At 44.3% G+C, this 22443-nt stretch overlaps 1 protein-coding gene across 7 annotated transcripts in view; it reads left to right on the top strand.

Annotated features, from left to right (window-relative positions):
• Positions 1-1348: 1348 nt before the first annotated feature.
• Positions 1349-22443, top strand: part of LOC141099143 (membrane cofactor protein-like) — an 88916-nt gene continuing 67821 nt past the window's right edge. Inside the window, exon 1 of one of the 7 annotated variants that reach the window (XM_073587284.1) lies at positions 1349-1538. The gene's annotated coding sequence lies outside the window, so the exon portion shown is untranslated. Of the gene's footprint in view, positions 1544-22443 lie in introns of all 7 variants that reach the window. The other 6 variants (XM_073587283.1, XM_073587285.1, XM_073587287.1 and 3 more) reach the window with 6 other exon arrangements.

A 22443-nucleotide genomic window follows, 5' to 3' on the forward strand; every position in this document is an offset into this window, starting at 1 on the left:
CGTGTGCACATAGCCTAAGCGGTAAAAAACGCAGCCTGTTCATTAATTTCCACATAGGGCCGCGTTTTTGGCTATTTCTTAGGCCCTGTGCACACGGTGCGGTTTCTACCGCGGATCCGCAGCAGAACTGCAGGTGATGCACAGTACCATTATAGCCAATGAAAAAAAAAACGCTGTGCAGTTTTTGTGTGGTTAAAAAAAAGCAGCATGTCGCTTCTTTTGTGCGGTTTTGCTGCAGTTTTCCACCTGCTCCATTCTACAAATCCGCAGGTGGAAAGCCGCAGTAAGGCTGTGTGCCCACGTTGCGTTTTTTAAGCGTTTCCGCAGCGCTTTTAGACAAGTATTTCTGCTGCGGAAACGCTTAAGAAAAGCATCCAATGTAATAGAATGGAAAACGCACATGTTGTGCTAATGGGGCGTTTTTTTCCACTGCGGAAACGCTTAGCGGAAAAAAACGCAAAATGTTCATTAATTCCGCATACATACACTGTAATTGCAAAAACGCATAGGAAAACGCATGTCAAAACACTTGACAGTCGCGTCAAAAACGCGTGTCAAAAAGCGCCTGCGTTTTCCCTGGCAAGGGCATGCGTTTCTGCTCAGGAAAAAAACGCTTGAAAAACGCTACGTGGGCACATAGCCTAAGGCTGTGTGCACACGATGCGTTTTTTTAAGCGTTTGAGCCGGATCAGACGCTGCAGAAACGCTTAAAAGATGCATCCAATTAATTAGCATGCGTTTTTTGCTTTTTGTGCCAATGCATGCGTTTTTAACCGCTCAGGAATCGCTTAGCGGCTAAAAACGCAGCATGCTCATTAATTTCCGCATTGCTGAGCGTTTTTAGCCATCCCCAATGATCCCAGAAATCGCGTGTCAAAAACGCGTCAAAAAACGCGCGGAAAAAGACGCGCGATTTCTGGAAAGGTGATCCTTTTCCTGAGCGTTTAAAAACGCTAGCGTGTGCACATAGCCTAAAACTGCGAAAAAACAGGAAGAAATCTGCAGGAAAAATGTAGGTCATTTGACCTGCGGATTTCTTAAAATCTGCGCGGAAAAATCTGCGGGAGGATCCGCACCGTGTGCACATAGCCTAGTCCAAAAAACGCATCAAAACGCGCGTTTTTTTGGGGAAAAATAACCGCGCGTTTTCTGGTAAGGAGACCCGTTTCTCCTAATGAGGCACCATGCCAGCCGCCCCACACTGACCGCCCTAGCTGCATGAACAGGTGCCTTACGGGCTCGTCAACACTGACGTGCGAGCCCGGCAAACAGCTGCCGCAGGCGCCTCACTTCAGGGGATGGGATGGAAGACGGCCGGCCGCCATTTTGGTGTAGCCTATCATTTGGATTTCGCAAGTTGGGACAACGGCTGTCATTACTCACACGCTGCATCGGAAGGGTGTGCGGGGCGTGTTGGGAGGGGGGGCTATGACGTCACCTAGTACACCGCTCACAGCTGCCTGAGCTGAGAAGTTTCAGTGACAGAAGTGCAGGTCCCGGGAGCGCAGACACGAGGGGTTGTCCTGGGGAGTGACCGTGTAAGGTAACGTGGTGTGCGGTTCTGTTATGCGCTGTCTGGCACAGTGCGGGTGCTGCAGTGTGGTGTACTGATGTGCTGCACGGTTATGGGTTATTTGGGGACTGTAGTGTGGTGTGCTGTTATATAGGGTGCTGTGCTGTAGTGTGGTGTACTATAGTGTAAGGTGATGTGCTGCACGGTTATGGGTTATTTGGGGACTGTGGTGTGCTGTTATATAGGGTGCTGTGCTGTAGTGTGGTGTACTATAGTGTAAGGTGATGTGCTGCACGGTTATGGGTTATTTGGGGACTGTAGTGTGGTGTGCTGTTATATAGGGTACTGTGCTGTAGTGTGGTGTACTATAGTGTAAGGTGATGTGCTGCACGGTTATGGGTTATTTGGGGACTGTAGTGTGGTGTGCTGTTATATAGGGTACTGTGCTGTAGTGTGGTGTACTATAGTGTAAGGTGATGTGCTGCACGGTTATGGGTTATTTGGGGACTGTAGTGTGGTGTGCTGTTATATAGGGTACTGCTGTGCTGTAGTGTGGTGTGCCATAGTGTAAGGTGATGTGCTGCATGGTTATGGGTTATTTGGGGACTGTAGTGTGGTGTGCTGTTATATAGGGTACTGCTGTGCTGTAGTGTGGTGTGCCATAGTGTGAGGTGATGTGCTGCACGGTTATGGGTTATTTGGGGACTGTAGTGTGGTGTGCTGTTATATAGGGTACTGTGCTGTAGTGTGGTGTGCCATAGTGTGAGGTGATGTGCTGCACGGTTATGGGTTATTTGGGGACTGTAGTGTGGTGTGCTGTTATATAGGGTGCTGTGCTGTAGTGTGGTGTGCCATAGTGTGAGGTGATGTGCTGCACGGTTATGGGTTATTTGGGGACTGTAGTGTGGTGTGCTGTTATATAGGGTATTGTGCTGTAGTGTGGTGTACTATAGTGTAAGGTGATGTGCTGCACGGTTATGGGTTATTTGGGGACTGTAGTGTGGTGTGCTGTTATATAGGGTACTGTGCTGTAGTGTGGTGTACTATAGTGTAAGGTGATGTGCTGCACGGTTATGGGTTATTTGGGGACTGTAGTGTGGTGTGCTGTTATATAGGGTACTGTGCTGTAGTGTGGTGTACTATAGTGTGAGGTGATGTGCTGCACGGTTATGGGTTATTTGGGGACTGTAGTGTGGTGTGCTGTTATATAGGGTACTGTGCTGTAGTGTGGTGTACTATAGTGTGAGGTGATGTGCTGCACGGTTATGGGTTATTTGGGGACTGTAGTGTGGTGTGCTGTTATATAGGGTATTGTGCTGTAGTGTGGTGTACTATAGTGTAAGGTGATGTGCTGCACGGTTATGGGTTATTTGGGGACTGTAGTGTGGTGTGCTGTTATATAGGGTACTGTGCTGTAGTGTGGTGTGCCATAGTGTAAGGTGATGTGCTGCATGGTTATGGGTTATTTGGGGACTGTAGTGTGGTGTGCTGTTATATAGGGTACTGCTGTGCTGTAGTGTGGTGTGCCATAGTGTGAGGTGATGTGCTGCACGGTTATGGGTTATTTGGGGACTGTAGTGTGGTGTGCTGTTATATAGGGTATTGTGCTGTAGTGTGGTGTACTATAGTGTAAGGTGATGTGCTGCACGGTTATGAGTTATTTGGGGACTGTAGTGTGGTGTGCTGTTATATAAGGTATTGTGCTGTAGTGTGGTGTGCCATGGTGTAAGGTGATGTGCTGCACGGTTATGGGTTATTTGGGGACTGTAGTGTGGTGTGCTGTTATATAGGGTACTGCTGTGCTGTAGTGTGGTGTGCCATAGTGTGAGGTGATGTGCTGCACGGTTATGGGTTATTTGGGGACTGTAGTGTGGTGTGCTGTTATATAGGGTATTGTGCTGTAGTGTGGTGTGCCATGGTGTAAGGTGATGTGCTGCACGGTTATGGATTATTTGGGGACTGTAGTATGGTGTGCTGTTATATAGGGTATTGTGCTGGAGTGTGGTGTACTATAGTGTAAGTGCTATTTTATATTACATGATATTACGCTGTCCTGTGGTGCTTTACATATACTATATTACTAATATATTGTTGTGTGCTGTACTATTGTGCCTTAGTGTAAGGGCTCGTTGGCACTCCCATATGTTCTCTCATGGGAGAGAAGTGGGCCCATTTATGCTAATGACACACTGATCAGTGATCCGAGTCTCATCTTATTGTGACCCCACTCTCTTGAATGAGAGAATCGCAGCACAAGTGCGGAGAAGATGAAGAACTTAATTTCTCCATTGTCTCTGTGCCCGTACATCAGACTGCACTCTAATGACATCCGAGTGCAGTCCGATGTTTCACACGCACCCATAGACTTTTATGACGGCTGCGTATGCTCGCCCACGGTGCGGGTTTACTAGCCGCAGCATGTCAGTTATCTGCAGTGGGGGCGTTGTTAGATGCAGTAAATCCACATAGTTCTATAAGAATGGGGCGCCCTCACGCCCAGGGCAGTGGGGTACTCGGTAGCGGGCCCGATGGTCCTCAATGGGAGATGTCACGGTAGCTGGAACCCGGCCCGTGGCCCTGGGCGCCCATTGTAAATGTTCAGTATCAATGTGTAAGTCGTGACGCCACCTGTGGTGTTCGGCAATGAAGATGTAAGCCGACGCTGCAGGCAGATCCTCTGGGACAGATGGTGTGGTGCAGCAGTGATGTTATAGCCCTCCACAGGCAGGGCTGTAGTCCCAGGGCAGAGTAGGTGAAGTGACACTTAGATGATGTAGTATCGGGCGCAGGGGATGTAGCAGTGCTGGGCAGGTTGGCGCAGTAATAAGTGGAGGACACCAGGGCATGTAGTTCCAAAGCTTTACTCACAGTCTTTTGTACAAACAGGTGCCTGCCACCGTGCTGTGTCCTCCGGGTCAGGGACTCAGTCAACCTCCAGGCCAGATGGAATACTCCTTTCCAACACTCCGCCAACATGTGCCTTTCTGAACGCCTCCTCTTATAGCGCCTTTAAGTGAAGTACTCCTAGTACTGAGTTACACTGGAGTTCCTCCTGTCTGATGTTCCTATGAACTCTACTTGTATGGCAGACAGCTGTAGCCTGCTTCGGGGACTCATTGCTACTAAGTCCCGGCTCACTATCCAGTTGCTGTTGTGCCCCCAAGTCTTGTGTGGGAATAAAGTGGTCACTACTTCTATTCCTCCGGTGTCTGCTGCAGGACCATTAGTATCCATACAACCTCAGAGACCGGGCCCCGGCCTTGCGCTTGGAACTTCAAGGAAGGGTTCTCTTCTAACCCACATCCTCCGTTCCCTTTTACTCTTCATGTTCCGTACTAGTCTTTCTTTCTTATGGAGAATCAGGCTTTCAGTCTATGTTGCTCTCTCTTCCTTTCCCGTGCCAGCAGACCCAGGTCACTGGGATCTGCTGCAGCACTTCCATCCATCTATCCCTCCTCTCTAGGGATCTTCTTCTCTCCAACTCTCTAACCAACTGACCTCTCATCCTAAACTCTTCCCGCGCCTTGTAATGTAATCTAACTCCACCCACCTCCCAGCACGTTTCGTGTTCCAAGCAGGGAGCCACCAATGGGTGCTTTGCTATACTCCAAGCAGGGAGCCGCCGAAGGTGCTTTGCTACACTACTTTGTGGTGTGGGGTGCAGGTGTTGGAGCGTGGTCAGGAGTCTCCACCTTACCTGGATGGTGGGATACCACACCTCAGGAGGAGGTGCAGTACCTCTGTGGCGACTGAGCCTCAGGGGCGCCACAAGAACATATGGATTCAACTGCGTAATTAGAACACAGCATTTTGGAGGCAGCAAAAATACCGGTGTCAAAAGCGCTGCTATTCCTGATCGTGGGCACACAGCCTAACACTGGGCGGAGTGCTATGTGATCAAACATCGCAGAGCACTCGGCCATGTTATACGCCAGTGTGAGCGAGCCCTCAGGAGTTCTGTACTATGTTATAACGGGGTCTATTGGGTGCTATTGTGCTACTTATCTGGTATTACACTGTATTGTGGTGCCTTATATGCTGTTCTGTATCAGTGTATTATATTGCTCTGTACTGTAGTATATGGCGGTGTTATTGTGCTGGACTATATTGTGGTATGTTATAGACTATACTACAGCGGTGTGTATGTAGGCATACAGTGTCTGGTCACATTGTGGCTTACTCACTCACTATAGGTGGATAGCTGAGGCCACAGATGTTACCTTGGTGGACTTTTTCTTTTGGGGGTCTATCAGATTAGGTATATTAGCACTAAAAAATAAATGGGCACAGATGTTAACATGATTATAATTTGACGCTGTATTCCTACTTCTGCACCCCTCGAATATTGTATTGGGGAGTGAGGCAGACTATTGCGGTATTATTCTGTTACCCTGTACTATTGTACTACATTGTAGTGTGGTGTATTGTGGTACACTCTGATGCACTGTGTTGTGTGAAGCAGTATTGTACTATGTGCTGTTGCCTTGTACGGTAGTATATTATGTTGTGGTGTGTCTATACTATCGTACGGTATTACATTTAGCCCTGTTGCTGTGTTGGTTGTGGGAAGTAGCGGGTGGGTTGGATAATTCTCTTTTGGTTTCTGTTATAAGGAGAGGGGGGAGGTGATAGACGAATATTTCCCTGGAGCCTGGCTTGCTTTGTTAGTGCTTGTGTGAGCTGTACCTGCACCTGCTGTTATTGTGGAACCTTTTGGTCCCTCCCTGATCGCTGGAGACGTCGAGGACGTACGGGGTTGTCTAGTCCAATGTATACAATTCTGTACATGAGGCCAAATTGGGCAGATCCCATTCTAACTCCTTGATTTTGTGCATAAATCCGGTTTGCGGCAGAGTGGACACATTGTGGATATGAGTCCTTGCTATTTGGGAATAACATTTTTTTGTATTTGTGCCAGATTGCTGCTGTAAATACCTTTTAATATATTGGCTGAAGCGGCCGCCATGTTTACAAGCCCCTGCTGGGCTCTGACACCTAAGCCTGCGTTTCGGGCTGCGTGTAACCTGCACTCGGCCCCAGGTGAGATGGCACTACCTTCATTTACCTGCTGAATCATGTCGCTCTTGGCCTCAGCATGCGGATGTGATATAGGCTGCATGTAAAATGGTCCGGGTGGCGCTGAGCTTTATTAACCCTATGTGCAGACGGCTGTGCTCATACTCTGTGCTGGATGAAGGACTGTATTAAGAAGCCTTTCTCCTGGCCTGTTCATGCACATGGACTGCACCCAGGTTTATGGAAGGCACTGGGGTGAATTCCCGCGAGAGATTTTCCACATGTAGGCATCGGTCCACTTATCTCATCCACATGTGGTCCGTTTGTCAGATCTTGAAATCCATATGCCATAGATGTTTTTTTCTTTCATGGAGGTACACTCTATAACCTATCTGAAAAAGTGCTTCATAAATGGTAAAAAGGATGAACTTCTGCATTTGTATGTGAAAATGACATGCTGTTCCTAATTTCCATCATTTTAGCGTCTTGTAACTGCTTCAGGTTTCCAAAAACACAAAGCGATTTAAGAAGTGACCTGTCCTTTGAAGAAGCCTTTCATATTTTGTTATGTGAAAAGTTAAAAACAAACGCAAAGGCTCCAAAAAAGACACTTCTGGGAAAACATAGCTGGTGTTTTCCCGAAATATCTTTTGCTTGAAAAACTCTAAGTGTTCAAGCCCTTCCAGATCGGTGTATTTTCCTAAATCCAAATTTTGTATGTCTTGCTTTGTATGGATTGAGCAAAATGAAAGCCTGAATGAATGAATTTGTTAAGTTGTAGAGGGCAGAGAAAAGTGCTCTCCATGTGGTCCTTCACTCCTTCCATCCTCTTTGGGCATCTTCACTCTGCATGGGGCCTTCTGGTGCTAAGTAGGCCTCTGCCGCCAGTTTTTATTTATTTATCGCGCACCATTGATTGTACATGAGAAGGGGTTACATACAAATATCACTTACAGTAGACATACCAACAATGACAAACTGATACAGAGGGGAGATGACCCTGCCCTTGTGGGCTTACATTCTACAGGATTATGAGGAAGGAGGCAGTAGGTTGGGGATTGCAGCACCTCCCCTGGTGTTGAGCTGACAACTTGGTCATTGTAGGTTGTAAGCTTTCTTGAAGAAATGTGTTTTCAGATTCCGTCTGAAGGATCCAAATGTAGTGGATAATCGGACGTGTTGGGGCACATCGTTGGAGGAAGGGGAATATTCGGGAGAAGTCTTGGAGGTGAATGGGTGAGAAACAAATAAGTGGAGATGAGGAGGTCTTGGGTGGACCAGAATAATGTAAGGGAAGATAACGGTAGATTAGTTCGGAGATGTACGAAGGAGAAAGGTTATGGATGGCTTTGTAAGACAGTGTTAGTAGTTTGAATTGGATATGCTGGGGTATTGGGAGACAATGAAGGGATTTGCAAAGTGGGGAAGTAGAGAAATAGTGGGTAGAGAGATAAACTAGTCGGGCAGCAGAAACTGAAGAGGTGTAAGAGAGTTAGCAGGTAGGCCACAGAGTAGCATGTGTAAGGTAGCGCTGTCATTCAAGGTTGGGGACACTCGCTTGGCAGCCAATAAATCACATCCGGCACAGGTTTCTTAACATAACTCCAACAGTCCATGTGGTTTATTAGGCACCATAAACCCACAGCAACAGAAAGTTCATATAAACAGCATGGCGTCCGTGACAGAGCTTCACTCTGCTTATCCTGTGGTCACACAGGTTGTGCAATGTCCAGTACACAGGCTCTCTAGTCTCAGAATTATATCTCACCCCGTCAGGGTTTACCTCATGGCTGCTTCAGCTCACTGCAGGCGTTCATTCCCTCTCCTGGGAACTCTCAGGTACTTGCAGCCATTACTCACAGCATTCACGTGCTGTCAGGCAGGAAGCCCCATCTCCCAGCGGGACCTTCCACAACGGACCAACCGGGTCCAACCATTCACTCATGCGACCTTACCTGGCCACCTTATATGGTCCGTAGCCACGTCCACCGGGTCACATGGCTATAACCTCATCACAGGTCCTACAAGCATTCCTACATTCTTTATTATGGCGTTATAGCCACACCCCTGGGTAGATTTGTAGGTAGCTCTCCCTAACATATTGGCACGAAACATCAGCAGTATCACTGCTGATCAACACATACACAAGTCTTCATCTTAAGGCCACCCACCTTGAGATATATTACGATTATTCAGCATCCTACACCTATCAGGACACTGGAAAGGCTTATACGCCTGTCCTGGGACACCCACATAGCACCCCCTAGTGGACACAGTGGTCACTACACCACACATGTTACAGTAATCGTGGCCAGAGATGATGAGGGCACAAGCATTTTGGTAGAGTGAGGGTAGAGGAAATCAATCAAATTTATTATCGCCAAGTACATATTACATATATACAAGGAATTCTTTGTGGCATAGAGGCAACATAATATATAAAAACAGATACAACAAGTAACATCTAACAAGACAGATACAGTATATAGTCTACACATGACGATTTAATTGTTGAACAGATGGCAGTTGGTGCTGCATTTGGGGACTCTGAAGCGACGTCCTGAAGGGAGTAGTTGGAATGAGGAGTGTCCCGGGTGAGAGGGATCGGAAGAAATTTTCAATGCGTGGGATCGAATACTCTTATAATAAAGATCCTGGATTTTAGGCAGGGGGGAACCTATAATTCTCTCTGCTGTTCTGAAAGTCCTTTGTAAGCGGAGTTTGTCATGCGCAGTGGCTCCCCCATACCAGACTATCAGAGAGGAACAAATCACAGATCTGATGACAGCATTAAAGAATAAGATCAGCAGATTCTTAGACAAACCATATCTTTTCAGCTGACGCAGGAAGAACATCCTCTGTTGTGCTTTTCTTATAACAGCATCGACGTTTTTCCCCCACTTAAGATCATGAGAGATGATAACACCAAGGAATTTGGTCTCTGTGACCCTAAGAACCACTTCGTCATGGATGTAGATTGGAAGTATCTCATGTTGATCTTTCCTAAAATCCACAACCATCTCAGCAGTTTTTTTAGTGTTGAGTACAAGATTATTGGCTTTACACCAGTCACATATTCTTTCCACCTCACTCCGATACAAGTCTTCAGCATTTCCCCTGATGAGACCAATCAGTGTCATATCATCGGCAAATTTCAAGATTTTTACTGAGTCTGCTGAAGAGATGCAATCATTCGTATAGAGAGAAAACAGTAACGGGGACAAAACACACCCCTGAGGTGCCCCGATGTTTGTGGCCAAGGTGTCCGAAGTGAATGGTCCAACTTTTACACTCTGTATCCTGGCTGCCAGGAAGTTATAAATCCACAAGCATAAGTTGACAGGGACTCCGAAAGGACGGATTCTGGAAATATTTTTGAGCTGGAGGTGACAAGAGGAGGCAAAAGCTTTTATGTGCGGTTTAAGGACAGGGCAGAGTGAAGGGTTACTTCGAGATAGCTGATTTCTGGTACAGGGGAAAGCGTGATGTCATTTATTGTGATGAATAGATCAGGTAGATAAGATATGTGAGATGGAGGAAAGCTATTGAGTTCACATTGTCCACACTGAGCTTGAGGAAGTAAAGAAGGAGGATATGGCTGTAAGACACTCTGGGATTTTGGATAGGAGAGAGGTGACGTCTGGGCCTAAGAGATAGATCCGAGTGACATCAGCGTAGAGATGGTGTTGGAAGCAATAGGACTTAATGAGTGGTCCCAGGCCAAGGGTAAAGTTAGAGAAGACTAGGGGTCCTAGGTCAGAGCCTTGGGGGATTCCAACAGAGAGGGTGGGATGAGGAGGTAGTGTGGGAGTGGGAGACTCTAAATGTGTGGTTGGAAAGGTATGGGGAGATCCAGGATAGGGCAAGATCTTTGATGCCAAAGGAGGAGCGGATCTGTAGTAGAAGGCAGTGGCCAACTGTGTCGAAGGCGGAGGACAGGTCTAGAAGGAGGAGTATATAGAATTGTCTGTAAGTAAGTCGTTAGAAATTTTGGTAAGGGCAGTTTCAGTGGAATGGTGGGGGCGGAAGCCAGATTGCAGGTTTTGAAGAGAGAATTAGATTTGAGGTGGGAGGAAAGTTCAGCATGAACATGCTGCTCAAGGAGTTTGGAACCAAATGGGAGCAACGATGTGGGGCAATAGTTGGACATAGCAGTTGGGTTGAGTGATGGCTTTTTGAGGATAGGCGTGATTGTGGCATGTTTGAAAACAGAAGGGTAGTTACCAGAACTTAGTGATAGGTTGAAGAGGTGGGTTAGGGATTAGATAAGTGCAGTGGTGAGGTTGGGGAGTAGATGGGATGGGGTCAAGTGCACAAATGGTGAGGTGTGATTTGGAGAGGAGACAAGTAAGATCTCCTTCAGTGAGACGGAGGATATGGGGTTTAGGTATTGGTCTGGTAAATGAAAGGGTTGTGATGGTCGAACAATAAAGACTTGCCTTGTTTGGTTAATTTTATTTTTGAAGTGTGTGGTAAAGTGCTCAGCAGGAGAGGGAGGTTGGAGGGAGTTAAAAGTTTTGAACAACTGTTTGGGGTTATAGGATAAGGAAGATACAAGGGTTGTGAAGTAAGCCTGCTTAGCAGAGGGGAGTGCTGATTTGAATGCAAGTGTTGCTTGTTCAATGCAGTGAAATTATCTTGTGAATGTGTTTTCTTCCAATACCGCTCCGCAACCCTGGACACTTGACAAAGTTTTTTAGTGAGGTTATTGTGCCAGGGTTGTCTATTGATTTGTCGCTATCTGCCAAGCCTGAGAGGGGCTACTCTGTCAATAGCTGATGCAAGAGTGGCATTGTAGAAAGCAGTGGCAGTGTCATGAAGAGAAGATATGGATGTCCGTGGTAGAGTGCGTGAGTGTCTAGATGTGCAAGGTTTCTGCGGGGGTGTGCTAGTTGCTGGACATGGTTGACAGGTGAAGATGATAATGATGAGAACTTGAGTAGATAGTGGTCAGAAAGTGGGAGGGGGATGTTGTGAGGTTAGATAGGAAGCAGAGTTAGGTGAAGATAAGGTCTAATATATTTCCGTCAGTGTGGGTGGTTGAGGAGGGCCACTGAGTAAGTCCAAAAGATGAAGAAAGCGACAGGAGTTTGCAGGCTGCTGACTGGCAGATGTCAGTGGGGATATTAGTCAACCTTAATGACTGTGGAAATGTCAGCAGAGAGAAAGTGAAGAAGCCAGGTGGAGAATTGGTCAATAAAGGCAGTGGCTGGGCTTGGAGGTCGGTGGAAGATGGCCAGTTGGAGGGACAGTTATGGTCTCTGTATGGTCTCCATTTATTTTTTCTTTGCATACCCAGTTATTTCAACTTTCAATTCTCATTCACATGGACCGTGTAGAAATTGTTTGACTGATACAAATTACTATGGTCTGTTTGCCATCCATCATGTATACAGGCCGCATGGAAACCTAAAATATACTTGTCTAAACTTAGCCCTATTATGTGTATAGAACAGGGGTGCACAACATTTTTTGGTCCAAGTGCCATTTTGCTATACTGAAACAATCCCCAAAATATCACCCCCCCCCCCCCCCAATTTCCCCATAATGGCCCAAATTGCCACATTGTGTGCCCTTGTAGTAACACTAACCTTCCCTTACCCAACCCTCCTCTAAATTGACATGACATTTTTTTGCCTCTTCCATGAAGTGGTTACCGTGCTTGACGTCTCCTCTGCCTGTGCAGTCCCGGCGCCGGCAGCAGTGTGCTGACTTTCACACTGTTGCACGTCATGGCAGTGGCTGACATGCGCTTTCTCTGCCCGAGTCCCGATGCCGCTGTGTTGATATGTATTCGTGTCTGAAAGACTATAAATTTGAATATGGTAAGAAGGGAGCTGCATCTCCCGAACAGCTCCACGGCCACCAAAACATTGTTCAGCAGTATGTATGTTATGCAGGCCTGGTGTAGAAACTTGTATTCTTCTAGTGACTGCAAGGGAATATCTGCCTACTACTTACCAAATCCATATTAACAATGGCACTAAACACTAACCTAAAAAATCCGTTTTGAGAATACGAAGATATAAAATTTACTAATTTCCTTCAAATAACAGTGGTGCCCCTAGTCTTGGTGACAGTGATAGTGGAATCCAGGCTACTTCTATGTTTGGCCAGAAATGCATAAGAAAATAAATCTAATAAAAAAATAAATTAATAATTTTGTCAAATATAAATACATTAGATATACAGTAACTGAATAAAAAAAATCTCTATTGTGAGTGATGCTGCTGGCTTGGGACACCATTAAACACACAACTTGTAATAATACATACACATTAACAATCCAGAGAGTATCCTACTGTTAGGTGTAGTGGATGCAGCTTGCCCCCTGAAGAAGTGTGGACGAAACACGCGTCGGGGTGGAGGAACGCAGCTCGGACACCGCACACACTCAAGGTAATATCCAGGGACTTTCAGCCCTTTTTCATATGTTGAGCAGCTGCATATTATCCAGGCCCATTGCCTTATTTAGGTTTGTAATGGTGGCACGTTCTTTTAGCAAATAGAGTCCCAATACAGTGATGTTGCCTTGATATATCTGCATACATACAAATTTATGCCTGTAATAATTACAAACCTAAGCATTAGCACTTTAGGCATCACATTTTCATTTGAGGTATTTTATACTGGCCATGGTAGGCAAGCTGCATCTACTACACCTAAGAGTAGGATACTCTCTGGATTGTTAATGTGTATGTATTATTACAAGTTATGTGTTTAATGGTGTCCCTAGCCAGCAGTTTCCCTCACATTAGAGGCATTTGTTTTTTTTCCATTCGTTACAGTGTGGCAAATTTTTTGTTTATTATATTTAATAAAATTGTTAATTTTTGATTAGATTTTTGCTCTTGTGCTTTTCTGGCCACTTCACTCAGAGTAGAGTAGTTAGTGACGCATATGGGGATTTCTTGATAAGTTATTAGCACAAGGTACTTATGGATCATTTGAATTTTTGATTAAACATCTATGTTTGACCCGGGCGATCATTTCTTATGTTGACATGGGAATCTGTGTGATGTCTTGAGGGGACTGAATCATTTCATTAGCTAAGCCAGTCCCCTTCACTGTAAATACCACGTCAAAAGGGGCTGGCTTCACTATTAAAATTAGCCAGTCAACCAGCCATACACATGATTAATTCTGATTCCTTCTGCTTAATCGTTTAGATGCTACGGTCGATCTCTGACAGCAGTGTCTAAGCTGTCTGTTCCAGGAATTTCGGTGTTGACCATTGCTCCTGCCCTCGCCGCTAACTTTACATGACTGTCACTGGTCTTCATAAGAGCCTGATATTTTGACAATATACCGCAGTGCTGAACTGACCAAGCAATCGCTGCTTCAAGGACCTTAGAGGGAATAAAAAAAAGTAGAAGTTTGACTTTTTCCTTTTAACCATTGTTAAAATTTAGAAAAGAAGGAAAAAATTAAAAAAAAAAAAAAATTAGTATAGCTTTTTCTGTAAAAGTCTAATTTACTAACATACAAAATTATTGAACCCATAATGTAAGCAAGATAAAATAATAAACTACAGGTTGTCTTATTTTTCAGACCCCCTAACCCCCTCCCCCCAAGAACGTAAGGAGAATCAAACATACAGTGGTGCTTAAAAGTTTATGAACCTTTCAGTATTTTCCTTATTTCTATACACATATTACCTAATAACTGCAGCTTTAAAGTAGATAAAGAAATCAAATAAGTTAAAAGTATTAGTAATATTTTAAAGCGCCCCTCCAGTATTTATTTTTTCAGTGTTGGAGTGGTGCTTCTAATCGAAGGTCCCTGGTTATGCTCATCTGCCATCGTCTTCACTATTGGCGTCACCTCGGTCCTGCGCCCCGCCTGCTTGTGACCGCAACGTTTGAAAGCTCTCCACCAGCTCTCAGTAGAAGTCCATGAGAATCACAACCAGGCTCTCATCGACTTGTATTGAAATGTGTCATGAAAAAACAATCTCAAAATCACTGGGATTTGTTGAAGCACTCCAGCGTTATTACCACATAAAGTGACACTGGTCAGATTTCAAAAATTTGCCTCAGTCACTAAGGGGTTAAGATATATTTTCGAGCCTTTAGTCCTCTGCGTGCACTGCAGACTTAGACAAGGCGCGCAATCATTACAGATATTTGTCTGACACTGCCGGGAAGAATAAAGTTCATTACCTCCTGGTAGTTGGTCTCGGTGCAGGTGTCGGGCAGCTTCAGAACGTTGTTAACCTGCAGGTCAACCCCATATTTACAGGTTAATAGCATTTTTTTACATGACCGTTTCCCTATGTGTCTGCACTGTATAACTTCAGGCTACAAAGGAAAGTCAGTTAATTGCCTCTGGCTAATAAGTACAAGTACCTAGGAGTCAATTTCTAATTTTAGTCCCTGTCTTCAGCGCCTTTTTTGGTGAAGTCTAGTTTGTAGAGGCCCATTTCCACTGGCCAGATGTCTGCGCGTTCCTGATCCCCATTGTGCTTAGTAATGTGCAGCTGGCTAGTATGGTTATGTTTGGGTCAGTTGGCTAAACTCTTAATTCTTGTTGGGTCGTGACATTGACTGCGTTTCTTCTTTTCTTCTTCGAAATGCCTCTCTATGGATTTTGCTCAGATGGCTGCTCCTCACCTAATGGAATTTACCAAGCGAATGACAGACAGTTCAAAGTCTCGATTAATACCGGAAGTGTTGGGCGCTATAATTTTACAGCAGTCCAGGATCTTATATTACAAGACCTAGAGCACTTGTGGTGGAATAAGCCACAATAGAATGTTTTCTCTTTGTGTAATGGATAAGCTAAATGATTATGCCCTCCTCATTCTTGACACATTGTTGTTCACCTTACATTTATACCATTCTGTAATACTCGCCAGAGCCGCTACTTATATGATGGCTGCTTCTAAAGGCACATCATGTAGGTACGCTAGGCAATACAGAAGTCCCGTCTCTCTACTGAGGGTCACAGCCACTTCAGTCAGCCGATCAACAAGGATGCCAGGCCAAACCCACACAGCTAGCCTATGGATAATCCAGCAACGTTGTGAGTCTGGAAAGTGACTTTATCTTTTTGATGTTGTTTTAGAGATCACCCATAGTTACCAAAATGATAGTCAACTTTTTCTCTTTTTTTTTTTTTTTTTTTTTTTTTTTTTAGGCAAACACTCGTGATCCGGGAGCAGAAGGTTTATCTGCACCTTATATCCTGCTGATTGCCTGGCAGTATTTCTAGTGGCTCCGTATTACATTGTTTCACACCCTGTTTGCATTAGCTTGTATGTTTGGCATGCACACCATGAGTCGTCAGGCGTTCATTAGTACACGGGCGGTGGTGGATAATAGTTGTATTATAAGATATCATTTTATATATTCATGGATTATTAATGAAATAAATACAAGTTAAAGTATAAAAACCTATTTTTCATTGCCCACCCCTTATGACTCTGGGAGCTGTTCCTACCTCTCATTAGACTTCACACTTGGAAATAAGGTTGGCACATAGAAGTGCTTATGTGTGTTACTAGGTGATTCAGCGTCCCATAGCAAACGATTGAGTAACCCAAGCTGTATATAATATCACAAGCCAAGGGACCAATAAATGCCGCAATACAGTGGCCTAGAACGGCAGCATAAAATTAGTCCAAGCATCGATTAGTCATACTATAAAAACATTTGTGTAATGATGTCTGACTCCTTTCACCATCAAAATTGCCCTGACCCATTGATACATGATGGAAAACAGATCTCTGAAGGTGTCTAGTGTTATCTTACACCAAGATGTTTGCATCGTATCCTTTAGGTAATGTATGTTGTGGTGAGGTCTTCATGGAACGGACATGTTTTTCTAGCACCTCACACGTCCGCTCAGTCAGATTGACGTCTGGGTTATTTGCAGGCTACATCAACATCTTGAATTGTCATGATCCTCAAACCATCCCTGAACTATTTTTTGCAGTGTGGAAGGATGCATTATCCTGGTGAAAGAGCCCACTTACAATAGTGTTTTCATACAGCTATGGCCATGTTCACACGTTCAGTATTTGGTCAGTATTTTACCTCAGTATGTGTAAGCCAAAACCAGGAGTGGAAAAGTATAGTAGAAACACGTCACCACTTCTGGATTTATCACCCACTCCTGATATTGGCTTACACATACTGAGGTAAAATACTCACCAATTACTCAACGTGTGAACGTGGCCTTATATAATATTGCTACATGTAAAATTGGAAGAGCAGCCAGAAGTTCCAACTACACACTAATAGAAGCAAGCTGAGACCTTGTGCCATACTATAGTTCTTGGCTCTGGCCCATATCTAAATTGTTTTCCCTGCTCTTTGGGCTTAAGCCAAGTTCAAATGAAAAATTGTCTGAGTTTGTTCCAGAAAAACAGGATTTTTTAAAATTCATATTGTTATCCTTATGTCTTTTTTGCTTTTTTCAAATTTTATTACATAAATTAAAGGCATTGGATTTTTCTATGTTAATAATTGCAATGGATCTATATAAAATAGGTGCCATATGGATGGAAAGCCGCATGTGACCTGTCTTTGCAAACCCATTGACTCCTAACTAGCGAGTCTGATTCAATCCTCGGATCTAAGTGGTTGCAGATTGGATTTTATATACCATGCAGACCTCAGTCAATGTGTAAAAACTTTCCTGTGAGCTACCACATTGACTTACATTGGTCCTTGCCCTTTACACATACTACCCGCTTCACATGCAGACAACACGCAGACAGAGTATGGCCGTCTGAGCCGATGTCATTTGTCCGGTCAGTAGTTCAATAGTATTTGTAAGCCAAAAGTAGGAGTGCAGCAGACATGGCAAAAATACCTAATAAAAGGTCTGTGCAAATCGGTCAGAGATTGGACTGCAATGCATGGACTGGTCCAACGACCCAAGGGTAATAGGCAATGAATGGGAGACCCGTGGCCAGTCTGTGCATTGCGGGTCGATCTCGGACCAAGTTGCACAGACACCTGAATGAAATACTGACCTGCTACTAAGAATGTAGGTTGGCCAATATCGCACACACACGGTGCTGATGTAATACACTGTTCCTCTTCCACCGTCAATCCAGACGGAAAATCCTGCAACATTTACGCCAGTTTCATCTGTGAAACATGGACTGTTCTTGCATCACAAGACGCAGCCGGACCGCTGGGTGTCCTGACCAGAGCTGGCAGCATCATGTATGCCTATGGCAGGTCTTTCAATGCAAGAACAGTCCGTGTTTCACAGATGTATGATGCGTCACGTGCCTTACACTTTGTGGATGTAGACTTGATCCAATCTATAGAAGAGGAAACCCCCTCGCAATCCTCAGTCATTCATTGCTTTGCTGTGACCTATATGGATACATGACATTTTCACAAAGCTGTTGATAAATCTGCAGCCAAACCTACACCGCACCGTTTGCCATTTGGAGGTGGATTTCAGCCATTATAATGCCATTCTCCAGCAGCTCCTCTAACTACGTGAAAAAGTTGCATTTTAGCAAAACCACAGCATTTGTATTGCCAAAAACTGCTGTAAATAAAGCATCCCGTGAAAGGAAAGGGTGGAGCTGGTAGGAAAGGGGAATTTTGCCAGACCCCCTAGAAAGGCATCTTCAGTACAATACTACTCACTGTCTGACAACTTCAAAAGGCCTCTCTGCCCCCTGGGGGTGGCTTACTGTAATGACGTTATAAGTTATGTGAGTCCGACATGGAGACCTTTTATACAAATGACTAGAGTCTGAATGATGACTGTTAATCAAAAGCAGTATGGTGTCCGCTTACCGCGGTGACTACTCTGCGTCTCTCCAGCAAATGGATATCATCCATGTAGATGTACTGTATATTATCCTCCACTCAGTGAGCATAGGAGATGATCAGGGTTGTAGCAGGGGCGGACATCCCACTGGTGCAGCCAAATGGGTAAGGGGGCTCATCCCACCACCAAAGCAGCAAACTGCTCCTGTCACAGATACATTGTTGGACTTTAAAGAGCCCAAATACTTTTCCTGCACAGGAGCCATCTTCTGTCTGGTGATCTTCCAATAGTGTCTCTAGCAAAGCTTGGATGGGGTCCTCCACCTTGTCCATAGCTGAAAGTTGCTTGAACCCCATGGATTAGTCCACACGTAGATGCGCCAATATGTCGTTTTATAACTCCGAGTAGCTTTCAGATTCCGGGTAGGTCTACAGCATCTCTAAATGCAAACGACACGGCCATTATCTATCAATTTGAGAAGTGCACCACTTTTTGCCATGCACTTGTGTAGACTTGGTTTTCATGGCCGCTACGTGCACACAAGTACTACATGTGACATGATACAATATGTCCACTCTGCATTTGTGGGTCGTTATCTTTTGCCCAAAGTCCAGGAGTTCAGTTCCATGTTTATTTTGGGACATATGTCCCCCATAGTTTTAAACTGAAACAAATTAGATTGAATCAACTTGTCATTACAGGGTTAAAGAGTAACCGCCATTGAAATTTTTATTTCTTACGTCAATAGAACATATGAAAATAAGCCACCCTGTAGCATATCTTGGCAGGGAAATCTGCTTCTTTCTCCTGGACTGATCTTTCCTTCTCCGTTTATGGTTAAAATCTGTATTCAGCGAACACTAGTGATGAGCGAACGTTGTCTGATAAGGTGTTATCTAAGCATGCTCGTGCGCTAACCAAGTGACTTCAGCGTGCTCCGATAATATGTTCAAGTCCCTGTGGCTGCTTGTCTCACGACTGTTTGACAGCCGCTACACAAACAGGGATTGCCTAACAGGCAACAGCTGCGAGATATGTAGCCTCCGGGACTCGAACATATTTTTCAAGCACTCCGAAGTGACTCGGTTAGCAACCGAGCATGCTCAGATAACACCTTATCCCAGCACATTTTCTCATCACTAGTGAAGACGTTCACATAACTGAGATAGGAGATGAAAGTTGGAGCTTTTTAAAACTCTATCTAGATGGAGCGGAAGAGCTAGAGACGGACATTCTGATGCAAATTCTGAAATATCACAGTTCTTCATAGAAGTTTATGAGCACCAACTGTCATTTCCAGTCTGCATTTACTGATTACAGAGATTACCTGTGAACTGAGAATTTTGAGTGTGAATGATCAAATCCAGAGATAGAGTAAGCATATTTCTCTAATAAGATTCAGTGGGGGGGGGGGACGGGACTAAGTATTTGTTCCCCTCCTGATTTTGTAAGTTTGCCCACTGACAAAGACATGAACAGTCTATAATTTTAAGGGTAGGTTAATTTTAACATTGAGAGAGAGAATATCAAAAAATAAAATTCAGAAAATCACATTGAATAAATTTATTTGCATTTTGCAGTGAGAAATAAGTATTTTACCCCTCAGGCAAACAAGACTTAATACTTGGTGGCAAAACCGTTGTCAAGCACAGCAGTAAGACGATTTTTGTAGTTGATGATGAGGTTTGCGCACATGTCAGGAGGAATTTTGGTCCACTCCTCTTTGCAGATCATGAGACTGTCACTTGGCAACTCGGAGCTTCAACTCCCTCCATAAGTTTTCTATGGGATTAAGGTCTGGAGACTGGCTAGGCCACTGCATGGCCTTAATGTGCTTTTTTTTTTTTTTTTGAGCCACTCCTTTGTTGCCTTGGCTGTATGTTTTGGGTCATTGTCTTGCTGGAAGAACCAGCCACGACCCATTTTTTAATGTCCTGGCGGAGGGAAGGAGATTGTCACTCAGGATATTACGGTACATGGCTCCATCCATTCTCCCACTGATGCGGTGAAGTAGTCCTGTGTCCTTGGCAGAGAAACACCCTCAAAACGCTTCCACCACCATGCTTGACAAGTGGGGACGGTGTTCTTTGGGTCATAGGCAGCATTTCTCTTCCTCCAAACATGGCGAGTTGAGTTAATGCTAAAGAGCTCAATTTTTTTCCTCATCTGACCACAGCCCCTTCCCCTAATCACTCATAGAATCATCCAGGTGTTCATAGGCAAACTTCAGACGGGCCTGCACATGTGTCTTCTTGAGGAGGGGGACCTTGCTGAGGATTTTAAATCTTTATTGTTCAATGTGTTACCAATGGTTTTCTTGGTGACTGTGGTCCCAGCTGCCTTGAGACCATTAACAAGTTCCCCCCGTGTAGTTTTAGGGTGATATCTCGCCTTCCTCATGATCAAGGTTACCCCACAAGGTGGGATATTGCATGGTGCCCCAGATCGATGTCGATTGACAATCATTTTGTATTTTTTGTATTTTCTTACTATTGCACCAACAGTTGTCTCCTTCTCAACCAGCGTCTTGATATTGTCCCTGACATCTTTAGAAAGCTCTTTGGTCTTGCCCATGTTGTAGGGTTAGAATTCTTTTATAAAGGTGACTATGTAAGACTACTGTCTTTAGTGCAGGTAATGTGATGATTAGGAGTGTCTAACTGGTCTGTAGGAGCCAGAACTCTTAATGGTTGGTAGGGGATCAAATACTTATTTCTCACTGCAAAATGCAAATACATTTATATAATTTAGACAATGTGATTTTCTTGATTTTTATTTTTGATATTCTATCTCTCAATGTTAAAAGTAACCTACCCTTAAAATTTTATACTGTTTTTGTCAGTGGGCAAACTTACAAAATCTGCAGGGGATCAAATACTTTTCTCCCACTGTATATTAGAGTTTCTTATTTTTATTTGTGCTATTGATTTATGTAATAATAAAAAAAAAATAAAATGATAGTTACGCTCTTAGTATGAAGGAAACCAGCTTTTATGCAGAAGAGTTAGCTTGCTGCTGCTACTAGACGACACAACGCCAAAGGGAGCCGTGACCAAATTTAAGGCTGATTTTGCACATGGCGACCATGGAGTTTGTTTTGTAGCAAATCCAATGTATACACTCCTGGGCAGAGTACTGAGCCTCTATTTAAGCACCAGTGTATCCATATACTCCTCAATACTGTGCCTGCTGGCCAACACATAAGTTCCTATCTGTAGTAATGTCAGAGCAGGTTGTATACCAATATACACTGCCTTGATGTTGCCAGTGGCAAGTTCCGATGTGTCCACCAGTCAGTTTTCTTGAACTGCGTTGTGGTATAGTTTACTGTGATACCAATTTAATAACCTCAACCTATTACATACTATAATGTATACTTCTTTTTTTTTTTTTTTTTCATGTTAGATTAATCTTGTGCCATGCACGTGGGGATGTGTTGGGTTTGGAAACAAGTCAAGGAGATTGTCTAATCTTCTTCAGGAGCGCAGTGTTCTCATAGCTTCCTGCATAGTGTGCCACTGACCTGTACAGCGTACTCTCCCATACTGCAAGCAGAGCCAGTGTTTCCTCCGCACCATTGCTATTAAAGGGAGCCTGTCAGCAGGATTGTGCTCAGTAAACTGCACATGGTGTCAGGTGGCGCCGTTATACTGATTAAAATGATACCTTGGTTGATGAAATCCGTCTTGGGGTTGTTGTGTAATCTTTATTTTCAGTTTTGAGTTAATGATATGCTCATGTTCCGGGGCAAGGATGTGGGGGGGAGCTTCATGTGGTGCAGACAGGCGCCTGCATTGTAGCATGTTCACAGCTGTAATATCCATTTAACTATTTTATTTAGTGATATGTTTCTTTTGAAAAAAAAAAACTATATATATTCCTCAAAATGGCGCCGGGCGCCTCTGCGCATTAGCATCCATCGGCGATCTGATAGATGCTACTGCATAAGTGCTGGCAGCGCCATTTTGCTACAGGAAAAAAATTTTTCTCCACCACGATGGTGCCTGAGCAGTAGCATCTATCAGATCGCCGATAGATGCTACGACGTGGCCGGCGCCATTTTGAGAGAATTTTTTTTTTCAGAAGAAAGTTAGATCACTAAATAAAATAGATGGCTACTATAGATGGGATCATGCTACAGCTGAGGCGCCGCTGTCGCCTGCCTGCTGAAT

This window comes from Dendrobates tinctorius, unplaced genomic scaffold, assembly GCF_039654945.1.
Source record: "Dendrobates tinctorius isolate UK_male_01 unplaced genomic scaffold, ASM3965494v1 ptg000098l, whole genome shotgun sequence".
Classification (NCBI taxonomy): Eukaryota; Metazoa; Chordata; class Amphibia; order Anura; family Dendrobatidae; genus Dendrobates; species Dendrobates tinctorius.